This window comes from Salvelinus namaycush, chromosome 1 (genome assembly GCF_016432855.1).
Source record: "Salvelinus namaycush isolate Seneca chromosome 1, SaNama_1.0, whole genome shotgun sequence".
NCBI classification, from domain to species: Eukaryota; Metazoa; Chordata; class Actinopteri; order Salmoniformes; family Salmonidae; genus Salvelinus; species Salvelinus namaycush.
Window position 1 is genome coordinate 68057723 of NC_052307.1, and position 15888 is coordinate 68073610.

Genomic DNA, 15888 nt, shown 5'->3' on the forward strand with positions numbered 1-15888 from the left:
ACCTGTCTTTTTCACATCTTATACAGTACATGAGTTGTTAAAATCCTTAACATATCCTTGACAGGTAGGCCCTATGTGACAGTGTTCTCTATTATAGGCTAGAGAGGAAATGTCTAAGTGTTAAACCAGAGTTGTATTTCTTCACCCTAATTCCATAAAAATAGAATTCCTGTTTACCCAGTTATATGGATATAGAGAGAAACATCTATGGATTCAAAAAGTCACCACGATTGGTCATAATTTGTATTTGATCTGTGGGTTTAGACAGAAAATCAAGATATGATCAAACACTGAGGAGAAAATAATTATATACTGAGCATAAACAGAAAGCTTTTTTCTCATTTTTTTCACAAATGTGTTTATATCCCTGTCAGTGAGCATTTCTCCTTTGCCAAGATAATACATCCACCTGTCAGGTGTGGCATATCAAGAAGCTGATTGAACAGCATGATCATTACACAGGTGCACCTTGTGCTGGGGACAATAAAGGCCACTCTAAAATGGGTAATTTTGTCACACAACACAATGCCAACATGCTGACTGCAGCAATGTCCACCAGAGCTGTTGCCAGAGAATTGAATGTTCATTTCTCTACCATAAGCTGCCTCCAACGTCGTTTTAGAGAATTTGGCAGTGCGTCCAACCGGCCTCACGACCAGAGACCACGTGTAACCACTCCAGCCCAGGATCTCCACATCTGGCTTCTTCACCTGCGGGATCGTCTGAAACCAGCGACAAGTACAGCTGATGAAACTGAGGGGTGTTTTTGTCTGTAATAAAGCCATTTTGTGGGGTACCCATGGCTGCGCCCCTGCCCATGTAAAATCCATAGACCAAGGCCTAATGATTTATTTAAATTGATTGATTTCCTTATATGAACTGTAACTCAGTAAAATAGTTGAAATTGTTGCATGTTGCGTTTATATTTTTGTTCAGTATAAATTATCAATAGTTACTTGTACACTTAGTATACCAAACATTAGGAACACCTTCCTAATATTCGTTGGGGCATGAACTCCACAAGGTGTCGAAAGCGGATGCTGGCCAATGCTGACTCTAATGCTACCCACAGTTGTGTCAAGTTGACTGGCTGTCCTTTGGGTGGTGGACATTTCTTGATACACACGGGAAACTGTTGAACCCAGCAGCATTGCAGTTCTTGACACAAACCGGTGTGACTGGCACCTACTACCATACCCCGTTCAAAGGCACTTAAATCTTTTGTCTTGCCCATTCACCCTCTGAATGGCACACACATGGCCCTGGGTCTGAACCCCGCCCTGTGCAACTGGATCCTGGACTTCCTGATGGGCCGCCCCCAGGTGGGAAAGGTAGGAAACAACTCCACTACGCTGATCCTCAACACAGGGGCCCCACAAGGGTGCGTGCTCAGCCCCCTCCTGTACTCCTTGTTCACCCATGACTGTTCACCTCTACTCAATCATCAAGTTTGCAGATGACACAACAGTCGTAGGCCTAATTACCAACAATGGCGAGACAGCCTACAGGGAGGAGGTGAGGGCCCTGGCAAAGTGGTTCCAGGAAAATAACATCTCCTTCAATGTCAACAAAATGGAGCTGATCGGGGACTTCAGGAATCAACAGAGAGAGCACGCCTTTATTCACATCAACGGGACCGCAGTTGAGAAGGTGAAAAGCTTAAAGTTCCTCTGCTTACACATCACTGACAATCTGAAATGGTCCACCCACACAGACAGTATGGTGAAGAAGGCGCAACAGCGCCTATTCAACCTCAAGAGGCTGAACATTTTTGGCTTGGCCCCTAAGACCCAAACAAACTTTTACAGATGTACAATTGAGAGCATCCTGTCAGACTGTATCACCACCTGGTACGGAAACTGCACCGCCCGCAACCGTAGGGCTCTCTAAAGTGTGGTGTGGTCTGCCCAATGCATCACCGGGGGCACACACTGCCTGCCCCCCAGGACACCTACAGCACCCGATGTCACAGGAAGGGCAAAAAGATAATCAAGGACATCAACCACCGGAACCACAGCCTGTTCATCCCCCTGTCATCCAGAAGGCGAGGTCAGTACAGGTGCATCAAAGCTGGGGCAGAGAGACTGAAAAATAGCTTCTAACTCAAGGCCATCAGACTGTTAAATAGTCATCACTTGCCGGCTACCACCCGGTTACTCAAACCTACACCTTAGAGGCTGCTGCCCTATATACATAGACATGGAATCACTGCCCACTTTAAATGGAACACTAGTCACTTTAGTGATGTTTACATACTGGTTTACTCATTTCATATGTATGTACTGTATTCTACTGTATTTTAGTCAAAGCCACTCTGATATTGCTCGTCCTAATATTTATATATTTCTTAATTCCATTCTTTTACTTTTAGATTTGTTTGTATTATTGTGAATTGTTAGATACTACTGCACTGTCGGAGCTAAGAACACAAGCATTTCGCTACGCCCGCAATAACATCTGTTAAATATGTGTATGTGACCAATAAAATGTTATTTTATTTGACACGATCCATGTCACAATTGTCTCAAGGCTTAAAAATGCTTCTTTAACCTGTCTCCTCCCCTTCATCTACACTGATTGAAGTGGATTTAACAAGTGACATCAATAAGGGATCATTGCTTTCATCTGGATTCACCTGGTCAGTCTGTCATGGAAAGAGCAGGTGTTCCTAATGTTTTGTATAGTCATTGTATACAGTATCTTGTGATGGTATTCAATTGCTACAAAACATGAATGAGGCTTTTTAGAGCATGCTAGCAAGGAATCTGCCACTATGGATTACTTTCTAGGAATCTGCCACTATGGATTACTTTCTAGGAATCTGCCACTATGGATTACTTTCTAGGAATCTGCCACTATGGATTACTTTCTAGGAATCTGCCACTATGGATTACTTTCTAGGAATCTATATAAACGAATGCATAGCACTCTCCAACACAATTATTATCCTTGATATGTTTTCCACTTCTTTATTCAAGTCACTCAAGATCCATCTATTAAACTCAATTTGTTTGTAAATTACAATACTTAGATCTATTAGTTAGGACAGGCTTCTGTGTTGATGTGAACTATGACCTCAGATCCTAAAGTCTTGGGAAGATCTGATGTAGCCTCGGTGGGGCTGGGACCAGGGTTGAGTAAGTCTAGATGTCCACACTAACATGTACAGTCCTGAGTGTAAAGATAAGCAGACCTTTACCGAGGACCAACTAGCAATCCTATTGGCTAGAGCAGGATAACGCAAACGCTCAGCCAATAAAGATCTGCTCATTAGGCAGGCATAGAGAGAGTACTGAAATAGCCTACTCAAGTAGAAGTATTGTTATTTTTATGAAATTTTACTCAAGTAAAAGTAAAATTACTGGTGTAAAAAAAGTAAAAGTAAAAAGTACTCAGTGTACAAGTAATTGAGTTAATTTTAAAATGAAAATATTGACCTTCATAATTAGCTAATGTTACCTGAATGTTGTTACACATGATCTTTTCCATGCGTAACATTTTTAAAAGGAAGAGAGGAAATTATTCTATAGTAGGAACTACGTTCATTTATTTTATGAGTTGCAACAAGGCACATATGTATGTAAAAAAATAAGGATTTGTTAAAAATATACTTCTAACATTTTAAAATAAATTAAACATCAAATGTATTGATAAATAAAAATCTACAAAAAATTCAGTGAATAAACAATAATGTTGCCAGTCTTCAATATATTTCAGACTCCAGAAATAAACGTTTCTAATTCTTTCACCCATTCAATTGCTCATTCACCCCTCTGTTACTTGTTTGTTACTTGTCCATGTGACCAGCTGACATTCACTCACTCACCCATTCACCCTCACTCACTCAGTCCCTCTTTCCTCACTAACTCACTCACTGACTTAAAGAAAAACTATTTCACTTACTCACCAGGGGTGAAAAGAGTACTGATTTGGAAAAATACTGAAAAAAGTACAAGTACTTAGAAAAACTACTCAATTACAATAACAAGAGTAGTTAATTAGTTACTTTACACCTCTGTCATTAGGACACCTCAACTCACCCTCTTGGGGGAGAGGCACGTTGGCCGTCCTCAGCCGGGATTTAAGGCCTCGCTGTAAGGATGAAGAGGATGATTCTTCACATACCAGAACAGTTTAAAACCTCTTTGGGATAGGGGGCGGTATTTTGACCTCTGGATGAAAAGCGTGCCCAAAGTAAACTGCCTGCTACTCAGGCCCAGGAGTTAGGATATGCATATAATATATTTGGTAGATTTGGATAGAAAACACTCTAAAGTTTCTAAAACTGTTAAAATAATGTATGTGAGTATAACAGAACTGAAATGGCAGGCGAAACCCAGAGGTTAAATCATTCCCAAAAAATGTTTTTTCATCCTACCACTGATTTCAATGGCTGGCACTTTTATAATAGGGTGCAATCGTGCTCCGTTGCAGTTCCTAGGGCTTCCACTAGATGTCAACAGTCTTTAGAAAGAGTTTCAGGCTAGTTTTTGGAAAAATGAGGGTGAATAAGTAGTTTTTCTAATGGCTCCCATTTTGGCTGTAGTGTTTCCATGCGCATGGCCGAGATAGCGTGTTCTTCTTCTCCAGTAAAGACAATAACGATTCTCCATCTTAAATTGTATTATTTATTTGCGTAATAGGGTACCTAAGGATTGATTGTAAACGTTGATTGATTTGTTTGGATAAGTATATTGGTAACGTTTGGGATTCATTTTGTATGCATTTTGACCGCTGGAAACCGAGTGGATTATTGACTGAAGCGCACCAGGTAAACTGAGTTTTTATGGATATAAAGAAAAAATGTATCGAACAAAAGGACCATTTGTAATGTAACTGAGACCTTTTGGAGTGCCAGCAGAAGAAGATCTTCAAAGGTAAGGCATATATTATATCGCTATTTCTGACTTTCGTGTCGCAACTCCCTGGTTGAAAATGATTTGTTATGCATTTGTGTGCTGGAGGCTGTCCTCAGATAATCGCATGGTTTGCTTTCGCCATAAAGCCTTTTTGAAATATGACACCTTGGCTGGATTAACAACAAGTTCAGCTTTATTTTGATGTATTGCACTTGTGATTTCATGAAAGTTTAATATTTATAGTAATTTAATTGGAATTTGGCGCTCTGCCATTTCACCGGATGTTGGCCAGGTGGGACGCTACAGTCCCACCTATCCCCAGACCCATTAGGGAATAAAGACCAGGCAAACTCCAAGAAAACCTCTAACACTACCTAAGTGAGGACAAGATTCTATGTGGTCCATGTTGTACCGAAGAATCTCACTTAATGAGAGTACTCTAATGTCATGGGTCCATCTTATGTTTTGGGTCCATTTCATAGTACATTTTAATCATAGACAAGGGTAGGGAATTATAGATTCTGGACCTGCACATAGGGGACAATGCCTACCATTGATCAAACTCCAAGACTAAAGGTAACAATGGGAACCAGCTGGCTTCATGCGCTCATGGCTTTGGGGCCATGGCTTTTTATCATTACTGTCTGTACACGCCGCAGTGGATCTGTCCCACTCTCCCCAACAAAGTGTTTTTCTTGTTTAGTTCTCACCTCAATGAAGGCTCTATATACAGTTGAAGTCGGAAGTTTACATACACCTTAGCCAAATACATTTAAACAGTTTTTCACAATTCCTGACATTTAATCCTAGTAAGAATTCCCTGTCTTAGGTCAGTTAGGATCACCACTTTATTTTAAGAATGTGAAATGTCAGAATAAAAGTAGAGAGTGATTAATTTCAGGTTTTATTTCTTTCATCACATTCCCAGTGGGTCAGAAGTTTACATACACTCAATTAGTATTTGGTAGCATTGCCTTGAAATTGTTTAACTTGGGTCAAACGTTCGGGTAGCCTTCCACAAGCTTCCCACAATAAGTTGGGTGAATTTTGGCCCATTCCTCCTGACAAAGCTGCTGTAACTGAGTCAGGTTTGTAGGCCTCCTTGCTCGCACACACTTTTTCAGTTCTGCCCACAAATGTTCAACAGGATTGAGGTCAGGGCTTTGTGATGGCCACTCCAATACCTTGGCTTTGTTGTCCTTAAGCCATTTTGCCACAACTTTGGAAGTATGCTTGGGGTCATTGTCCATTTGGAAGACCCATTTGCGACCAAGCTTTAACTTCCTGACTGATGTCTTGAGATGTTGCTTTAATATATCCACATAATTTTTCTGCCTCATGATGCCATCTATTTTGTGAAGTGCACCAGTCCCTCCTGCAGCAAAGCACCCCCACAACATGATGCTGCCACCCCCGTGCTTCACGGTTGGGATGGTGTTCTTCGGCTTGCAAGCGTTCCCCTTTTTCCTCCAAACATAACGATGGTCATTATGGCCAAACAGTTCCCTTTTTGTTTCAACAGACCAGAGGACATTGCTCCAAAAAGTATGACCTTTGTCCCTATGTGCAGTTGCAAACCCTAGACTGGCTTTTTATGGTGGTTTTAGAGCAGTGGCATCTTCTTTGCTGAGCGGTCTTTCAGGTTATGTCGATATAGGACTCGTTTTACTGTGGATATAGATACTTTTGTACCTGTTTCCTCCAGCATCTTCAAAAGGTCCTTTGCTGTTGTGGGATTGATTTGCACTTTTCGCACCAAAGTACGTTCATCTCTAGGAGACAGAATGTGTCTCCTTCCTGAGCGGTATGACGACTGCATGGTCCCATGGTGTTTAAACTTGCGTACTATTGTTTGTACAGATTAGCGTGTTACCTTCAGGTGTTTGTAAATTGCTCCCAAGGATGAACCAGACTTGTGGAGGTCTACAATTTTTTTTCTGAGGTCTTGGCTGATTTCTTTTGATTTTCCCATGATGTCAAGCAGAGAGGCACTGAGTTTGAAGGTAGGCCTTGAAATACATCTACAGGTACACCTCCAATTGACTCAAATGATGTCAATTAGCCTATCAGAAGCTTCTAAAGCCATGACATCATTTTCTGGAATTTTCCAAGCTGTTAAAAGGCACAGTCAACTTAGTGTATGTAATCTTCTGATCCACTGTAATTGTGATACAGTGAAATAATCTGTCTGTAAACAATTGTTGGAAAAATTACTTGTGTCATGCACAAAGTAGATGTCCTCACCGACTTGCCAAAACTATAGTTTGTTAACAAGAAATGTGTGGAGTGGTTGAAAAATAAGTTTCAATGACTCCAACCTAAGTGTATATAAACTTCCGACTTCAACTGTATGTGCCTCGCTTTGTACCTCCTTTTTTAGCCAATGGCTGTGGCGCATATCTAATGAGGAGTGTGTATGGTTGGTGTTCATGGTTGGTGTCCATAGTGTTTGTCTTTGTACTTCAAATACAGTTGGTATTGGTATTGTGACACTGGAGTGGGGAAGTGGCACAGCTTTCATACCAATGTCACATCCTCACCAATATCCTCAGTGTCATAAAGTATACTAGCCCCATGCTGTTAATTTATGGATCACTATTTCACTCAATGTCAAAACTTGTTACACCTGAATTATCGGGAAGCACTCACTGACAGTTTCACATTGGAAAAAATGACAAAGGTCCTGTTCAAATGAACCTGTGTCACACCCAAGCAGCCTAGCCGTGGGCCTAAGACCTCTCTAGTCACAGAGATGATGGTTGTGAAATACTCACATTGGGCATCACTTTTTTTTAAACGCTTGGTGTGCCAAATGCTACACATTTCTGACATTACAGGGTGTGGCTGGCTGGGAAGTGAAAGGAGGTGCGTGTCAGCAAGCACCTTCTGTTTTTGTTTTGGAAAAACGGGATGGTTGTGTTCTCTGTTAGGAATGGGGGAGAGAAGAAGACTAACGATATGTTTCTGACAGTGACAGCCCTGTTGGAGCTGATTGTCAAAGAATGACGAGGAGACGATTTGATTGGGTAACTGATTGGGAGTCCTGATGTGATTGACAGCTGTGTGACAGCTGTTATGAACATCCTGAGCACAAGCACACAGTCATGCCTGATTTATAGACCCCTGCTATCTGTCCCTCATGTTAATCTGTGGCTTTGGCAATCAGGATCTTAACACCAAGCAGATGAATCATTCAAACATCTGATCTGAAATATGAAGACACTATCACTTTGAGATAACGATCAGGCTGACACCAGCACAATAAATCATCAGCACCCATGAATTTGTGTGACAAAATAAGCCAAGTAGCTGATTACTGCCAGGCAGAAAGTACATCAGCAGTACACTGAGAAAACAGTGTTTTGTATTCTAGAGAACTAGATGTATTGATGAAGCAAGCAGAAAGATATAACGCTAATCCAACCTTGCCAACATCTCCCAGTGTTGTGCTATCTCTACGATATGTGAGACTAACATCTGGTATGACTGCTGTTTTATTTTATTTATTTTTTATTTCACCTTTATTTAACCAGGTAGGCAAGTTGAGAACAAGTTCTCATCTATAATTGCGACCTGGCCAAGATAAAGCAAAGCAGTTCGACACATACAACAACACAGAGTTACACATGGAGTAAAACAAACATACAGTAAATAATACAGTAGGAAAATAAGTCTATATACGATGTGAGCAAATGAGGTGTGATAAGGGAGGTAAAGGCAATAAAAGGCCATGGTGGCGAAGTAAATACAATATAGCAAGTAAAACATTGGAATGGTTGATTTGCAGTGGAAGAATGTGCGAAGTAGAAATAGAAATAATGGGGTGCAAAGGAGCAAAATAAATAAATACAGGTAATTGTTTGGGCTAAATTATAGATGGGCTATGTACTGGTGCAGTAATCTGTGAGCTGTTCTGACAGCTGGTGCTTAAAGCTAGTGAGGGAGATAAGTGTTTCCAGTTTCAGAGATTGTTGTAGTTCATTCCAGTCATTGGCAGCAGAGAACTGGAAGGAGAGGCGGCCAAAGGAAGAATTGGTTTTGGGGGTGACCAGAGAGATATACCTGCTGGAGCGCGTGCTACAGGTGGGTGCTGCTATGGTGACCAGCGAGCTGAGATAAGGGGGGACTTTACCTAGCAGGGTCTTGTAGATGACCTGGAGCCAGTGGGTTTGGCGACGAGTATGAAGCGAGGGCCAGCCAACGAGAGCGTACAGGTCGCAGTGGTGGGTAGTATATGGGGCTTTGGTGACAAAACGGATGGCACTGTGATAGACTGCATCCAATTTATTGAGTAGGGTATTGGAGGCTATTTTGTAAATCGCCTCCAAATACACAGGGGAGTGTGAGAATGTAGTGGCTAGCAGCCCATTCCCCACAGGCCTGTCAAACACTAACCCTGGGTTTATCTGCATGAGCCCCTACTGGGACTCCCAAAAAATCCCCCAATGTTTCTAGGGGGTCAAAAGCCTTCACTTCTTATTTTTCAAAACCTGTTTCAGTTGCTATTTAAAATGAATAATAATGGTTTTGCGGTTGTTCAACCTGTCTTGAAGCTGTTTACTCAGATCGGCTAGATTACTATTTCTCTTTGATGAGCTATGAAATCCAAGAGTTCAGCTGAGTTGTTATTGTCTTATTTCACAACATCCTGTGGTTTCATTGTCTAAGGCGTGGTGGACTGTTCAATAACTTTCCCTGGGTTTCTATCTTTCTGAGACGTGAGTTATTTCTCAGCCTTGTCCTCCCAGAACCCAACCTGGTCTCTCTGGATTGGTCATGTTGTGATTTAGGGAACACAGCTATAAGACAATAACATACAGTGCCTACAAAGTATTCACACCCCTTGATTTTTTTCACATGTTGCTGTGCTACAAGGTGGGATTCAAATGTAATTACTTTTCATTTTTTGTCAACAATCTACACAAAATATTTTAATGTGGAAGAAAAATGTGTTAGAAATATTTGAAAAATAAAACACAAATATATCTTGATCACATAAGTATTCAACCCCCTGAGTCAATACAGTATAGAATCAGAGTAAATAAATAAAAATTCGTCACCCATCTACACACAATACCCCATAATGACAAAGTGAAAATATGTTTTTAGACATGTTTGCAAATGTATTAAAAATTAAATACAGAAATATCTCATTTAAATAATTATTCACACTCCTGAGTCAATATTTTGTAGAAGCAGCTTTGGCAGCCATGAGTCTCTCTGGGTAAGTCTCTAAGAGCTTTGCACACCTTGTGACAATACTGCTAGTACGAACTCGGACCCAAGCACAGAGAAAAACAGCAGGCAGAGAGAGGTAAGGGTAAATCCAGAACATTTACTAAGGTCCTCACAGAGAAAACAAAGCAATAGCACACGAGCACAATAACCAAAACATGAGACCTAAGCAAAGATCCCTGCCCATAGAGGAACCTAAATAGCTAGGCAACAGGTGAACCGAGAGGGCAATCAACCACAGGTAAAACCAATAATAACAATCAGGGTAACCTGGACACTAGAAACAACGTAAGGGTGCACTCCAGCTGTAACCTAAGGGAGCACACTCAAAAATGAAACAGACACTGTGACAGGAACCCCCCCTCAAGGAACGGCTCCTGACGTTCCACCAGGGGTAGCTGAATGTCGACGGAAGTCCCGAATGAGTCCGGGGTCCAGAATGTCCTGAGCCGGAACCCAGGATTGTTCCTCAGGACCGTAACCCTCCCTGTCCACAAGATACTGAGTCCTACGCCGGAACTGATGACTGGAGAGGATGCGTCACACTGTGTAGGCTGGCTGTCCCGCTATCATGCGAGGCAGAGGTGGAGGCAGAGTGGCCGGAACCAGAGGACTGAACACCACAGGCTTGAGTCTGGAGATGTGGAAGGTGTGATGAACCCTCATGGACTGGGGAAGACGAAGCCGATAGGCCACTGGATTGATGCGCCGTAGAACCTTGAATGTACCGGGAGACAACTTCCTAAGATTCCATGTGTAGAGGCAGATCCCTAGTAGACAACCAGACCATCTGGCCTGGACACAGGAGGAGACTCGGGTGGCGATGATGGTTGGCCTGTCGTTGAACCCGAGCTGAGGACCTCAGGAGCGCTGACCAGGTCTTGCGGCAACGAGAGATGAGGCATTGAGCGGAAGGGACCGCCACTTCAATCTCCTGATGGTAACTGGTAACCGTACAACAGGAGAGGAACACTGGAGAGTTTTGTGTGCGTACCCAGGGAAGGTGCTGTCCACCAAGTGGCGGGGTTGGTGGACAGTTCTGCTGAGACAGAACCTTTTGTTTCCCTCACCAACTTTAAACATCTGCTATCTGAGCAGCTAACCGATTGCTGCGGCTGTACATAGTCCATCTGTAAACAGCCCACCCAATTTACCTACCTCATCCCCTTACTGTTTTTATTTATTTACTTTTCTGCTCTTTTGCACACCAGTATCTCTACTTGCACATGATCATCTGATGATTTATCACTCCAGTGTTAATCTGCTAAATTGTAATTATTAAATAAAGGTTAAATAAAGGTGAAATATATATATATTTTTTTAAACGGTGGTCTCCAGATCCTGGTTCACCCGCTCCGTTTGACCGGTGGACTGAGGGTGATATCCCGAGGACAGACTGGCTGATGACCCCAGAAGAGTACAGAATTCCCTCCAGAATCTGGAGGCAAACTGGGGGCCCTGGTCGGAGACGATGTCCAGAGGAAGTCCGTGAAGGCGGAAAAGATTCTGAATGACTAACTGAGCAGTCTCAGTTGCTGACGAGGAATTTCTTTCCGGGCGCAGGTCGGACAAGCTGCCACGAAGGTCCGAGTGTCAGCCTCCGCCGAGGGCCACCAAAACCCCCCTCTTCAAAAATTCTAGCGTTCGCTGCACTCCCGGATGAGAGGGGAGACGCGACGAGTGAGCCCACTTAAGTACCTTGAACCGTGCCCCAATAGAGACAAAAGGTATGTTAGGTGGACAGCCGTCTGGAACTGTCTCCCTACCATGCGCCTCCCTCACTACAGTCTCTATACCCCAGGACACCGGTGCGAGGATGAGCGACCTGGGGATGATGGATCCTACGCTGCCGATCCTCACTGGAGCTGGGAAACTGGCGAGAAAGGGCGTCCTGCTTCACGTTCTTAGACCCCGGACGATAAGATAACGTGAATCTGAACCGAGTGAGGAAGAGAGCCCAACGAGCCTGCCGGGGACCGAGGCGTTTAGCCTCCTGGATGTAGGCCAGGTTCTTGTGGTCAGTCCAAACCGTAAAGGGGTGTTCCGAACCCTCCAACCAGTGCCGCCACTCCTCCAAAGCCAGTTTGACTGCAAGAAGCTACCGATTTCTGGCATCATGCCTGGAGAAGAAGGCACAGGGATGAAGCTTTTGGTTTTTAGTTGAGCGCTGAGACAGAACTACACCCACGCCAACGTCAGAGGCGTCCACCTCTACCACGAAGGGAAGAGAATTATCCGCATGAACAAGAATGAGTGCAGAAGAAACCAACGTTTCAGGTCCTGGAACGCCTTCTGAGCAGCAGAGGTCCAGCATACATGCCCAGCCGAGCCCTTGGTGAGTGCTGTCAATGGCACAGCCACAGAACTAAAGTATCTCACAAATCTCCGGTAGAAATGAGCAAAACCCCCAAAAACGCTGGACTTGCTTGACAGTGCTGGGCCGCGACCAGTTGACCATCGCTTCTACCTTTTGGGAGTCCATCCTTACACAGCCTTAAGACACAATGTAGCCCAGGAAGATATCTGAGGTACGTGAAACTCACACTTTTCGGCCTTCATGAACAAGTGATGAGAGAGGAGTCTGAAGGACATTGCGAGCATGTTGGATGTGTTCAACCATGGACCTGGAGAAGATGATGTCATCCAGGTACACAAACATGAACTGGTGAAGGAAGTTGCGCAGCACATCATTAACTAGGGCATGGAAAACAGCGGGAGCATTAGTCCAAACGGCATGACCCGGTACTCATAATGTCCATTAGGGGTGTTGAACGCTGTCTTCCACTCGTCTCCCTGTCTGATGCGCACCAGATTGTACGCGTTCCCTAAATCCAATCTTGAGAAAATCGTAGCTTCCTGTAGTATCTCAAAAGCTGACAACATAAGAGGAAGAGGGTAACAGTTCTTGATGGTAATGTTATTTAAACCCCGGTAATCGATACAAGGACGTAATCCCCCATCCTTCTTCCCAACAAAAAAAACCCTGCTCCTGCAGGTGAAGTGGACTGCCGAATAAAATCAGCCGCCAGCGCCTCCTTAAGATAACTGTTCATGGCTGCAGTCTCTGGACCTGAGTGAGGATACAGCCCTCCTCTCGGAGGAGTGGTGCCGGGCAGGAGGTCGATGGCACAATCGTAGGACCTGTGGAGGTAGTTCGCTGGCCCTTCGTTTGCTGAAATCCTGACCCAGATCCCAGTAATCCCGAGGTACACGGGAAAGATCAGGCTTGTCATCCCCAGTTGGGGGAACAGGAGAGTCAGAAGCCTCCAGACGAGCAGGGCCGGAAAGGGGTGGAGAGAGCTACTGGCAGGTGAACTGGCATGAAGGATTCCCTCCCAGAACTCTTCCTGAGGGACAGTCAATTTGAGGATTATGGGTGGAAAGCCACAGATGTTCAAGAACCAGGGGAAGCTCAGCGGATTCCACCAGATGTAACTGGATAAGCGCCACATGGTAATCCAGAACTCGTAGCTGAATAGGCATGGTGAGTTGCTTCACCTTCCCAGACCCTAGGGGTTGACCATCCAGCACAATGACCGACAATGGAATGTCCAGCTCAATGAGAGGCAGCCCCTGTTGGCGAGCTAATGTGCGATCTAGAAAACAGCCGGTAGCCCCAGAGTCTATGAAAGCAGGAATGTCCAACTGACCATTGTCCCACCGCAGGTTGGCCGGAAGCAAGGTGTGTATCATGTCGGCAGCTGGAGACTGTATCTGACTCGCCAGTATTCTCCCATCTACTGACGAGTCATCCCGTCAATGCTCGGCTGAGGGACCTTACAGATAATTGTATGTGTGGGGTACAGAGATGAGGTAGTCATTAAAAAATTATGTTAATACACTAATATTGCACACAGAGTGAGACCATGGAACTTATTTTGTGACTTGTTAAGCACTTTTTTACTACTGAACGTATTTAGGCTTGCCATAACAAAGTGGTTGAATACTTATTGACTCAAGGCATTTCAGCTTTTAATTTTGTATTAATTTGTAAAAATATCTAAAAACATAATTCCAATTTCACATTATGGGGTATTGTGTGTAGGCCAGTGACACAAAATATAAATGTAAAACATTTGTAACACAACAAACTGGAAAAAGTCAAGGTGTGTGAATACTTTCTGAGGGCACTGTAGACATTCCTCAACAGCCTGGATGTCACGTATACTCCCTCTCCGGCGCTTGAGGTCGCCAGTCTGCTTATTATTACGCACACCTGTCACCATTGTTACGCGCACCAGCGTCTCATCAGACTCACCTGGACTCCATCACCTTCCTGATTACCTTCCCTATAACTGTCACTCACATTGGTTCTTTCCCTATGTGTTATTGACTGTTTGTGTTTCATGTATGTACGGTACTCGTGTTTCTTGTAATGTTCCATGTTCGTTTATTCATTAAATATTCACTCCCTGTACTTGCTTCCCAACTCCTAGCGTACACCTTACAGAATAACGCCTCACCAAAGGGAAGCAACAACGATTTTACATTTTTGTATTCCTTTTTTACTGGTGACGTCGGGTCCAAGGGCCTCTGCTGAAGCAACGGGGGATACCGCAGCATGCTCGTCAGGCTTCCATGCCTCAGCTGGCTCAACAGGTTCTCAATTCTTGGTTTTCCCATACCGAGGATGCCTCAGCTAGCTCGTCAGGCTCCCATGCCTCAGCTAGCTCGACAGGTTCACAAGACTCGGTTGGATCGGCAGGCTCCCATACCTCAGCCGGCTCATCAGGCTCCCATGCCTCTGCCGGCTCGTCAGGCTCCCATGCCTCAGCCGGCTCGTCAGGCTCCCATGCCTCAGCCGGCTCGTCAGGCTCCCATGCCTCAGCCGGCTCGTCAGGCTCCCATGCCTCAGCTGGCTTCGACAGGTTCCGCGCCTCAGCAGAAGCGATCGGCCCGCTTTTGGTCCCCAGGACCGTCCCTCTGGTCGGCGTCCTGCGGCTGGAGTCGCATGTCAGGGTGGGGTTACTGTCACGTATACTCCCTCTCCGGTGCACGAGGTCACCAGTCTATTATTACGCACACCTGTCACCATCGTTACGCGCAACAGCGCCTCATCAGACTCACCTGGACTCCATCACCTTCCTGATTACCTTCCTTATAACTCTCACTCTCTTTGGTTCTTTCCCTAGGCGTTATTGACTGTTTGTGTTTCATGTCTGTACGCTACTCGTGTTTCTTGTATTGTTCCATCTTCGTTTATTTATTAAATATTCACTCCCTGTAGTTGCTTCCCGACTCCTAGCGTACACGTTACACTGGGTCACACTTTTTTGGGGATAGTTTGGATTCATACTATCAACAAATTATCTATTGATAAGCAACTGCTTGCTAAGGTTACGGTCAGGGTTTAGTATAAGGGTTAGAGTTAAGGTTAGGGTTAGTAGTTAGTTAGTTGAAAATGTTACTGATAGTCTGTAGAGCATCTACAGATGGACTATCCAAATAAAGTGTTACCACAGCCTGTAATGAGTAGCCATGGATTCTGAACAGACTCGCAAAGTGATGTCACTGTTTCAGAGGAAGGAAAGGCACATCTGATGACCTTACTAATACTTGTTTTTGTTCTCACTCAAAACTAGGCAATAAGGGACTGAAATCAGTTTAGCTTGTGTCCTAATGAAACACAGTGGAAACAAAGGATTGGACTTTTTCAAACCAACGCTTTGAATGTATTCATTCGAAGAAAAATGTGATCATATTACTCCAGTGCTAGCCTCTCTACACTGGCGTCCTGTTAAGGCAAGGGGTGTTACTGCTAACCTACAAAGCATTAGGTAGGAGCAAGCCCATG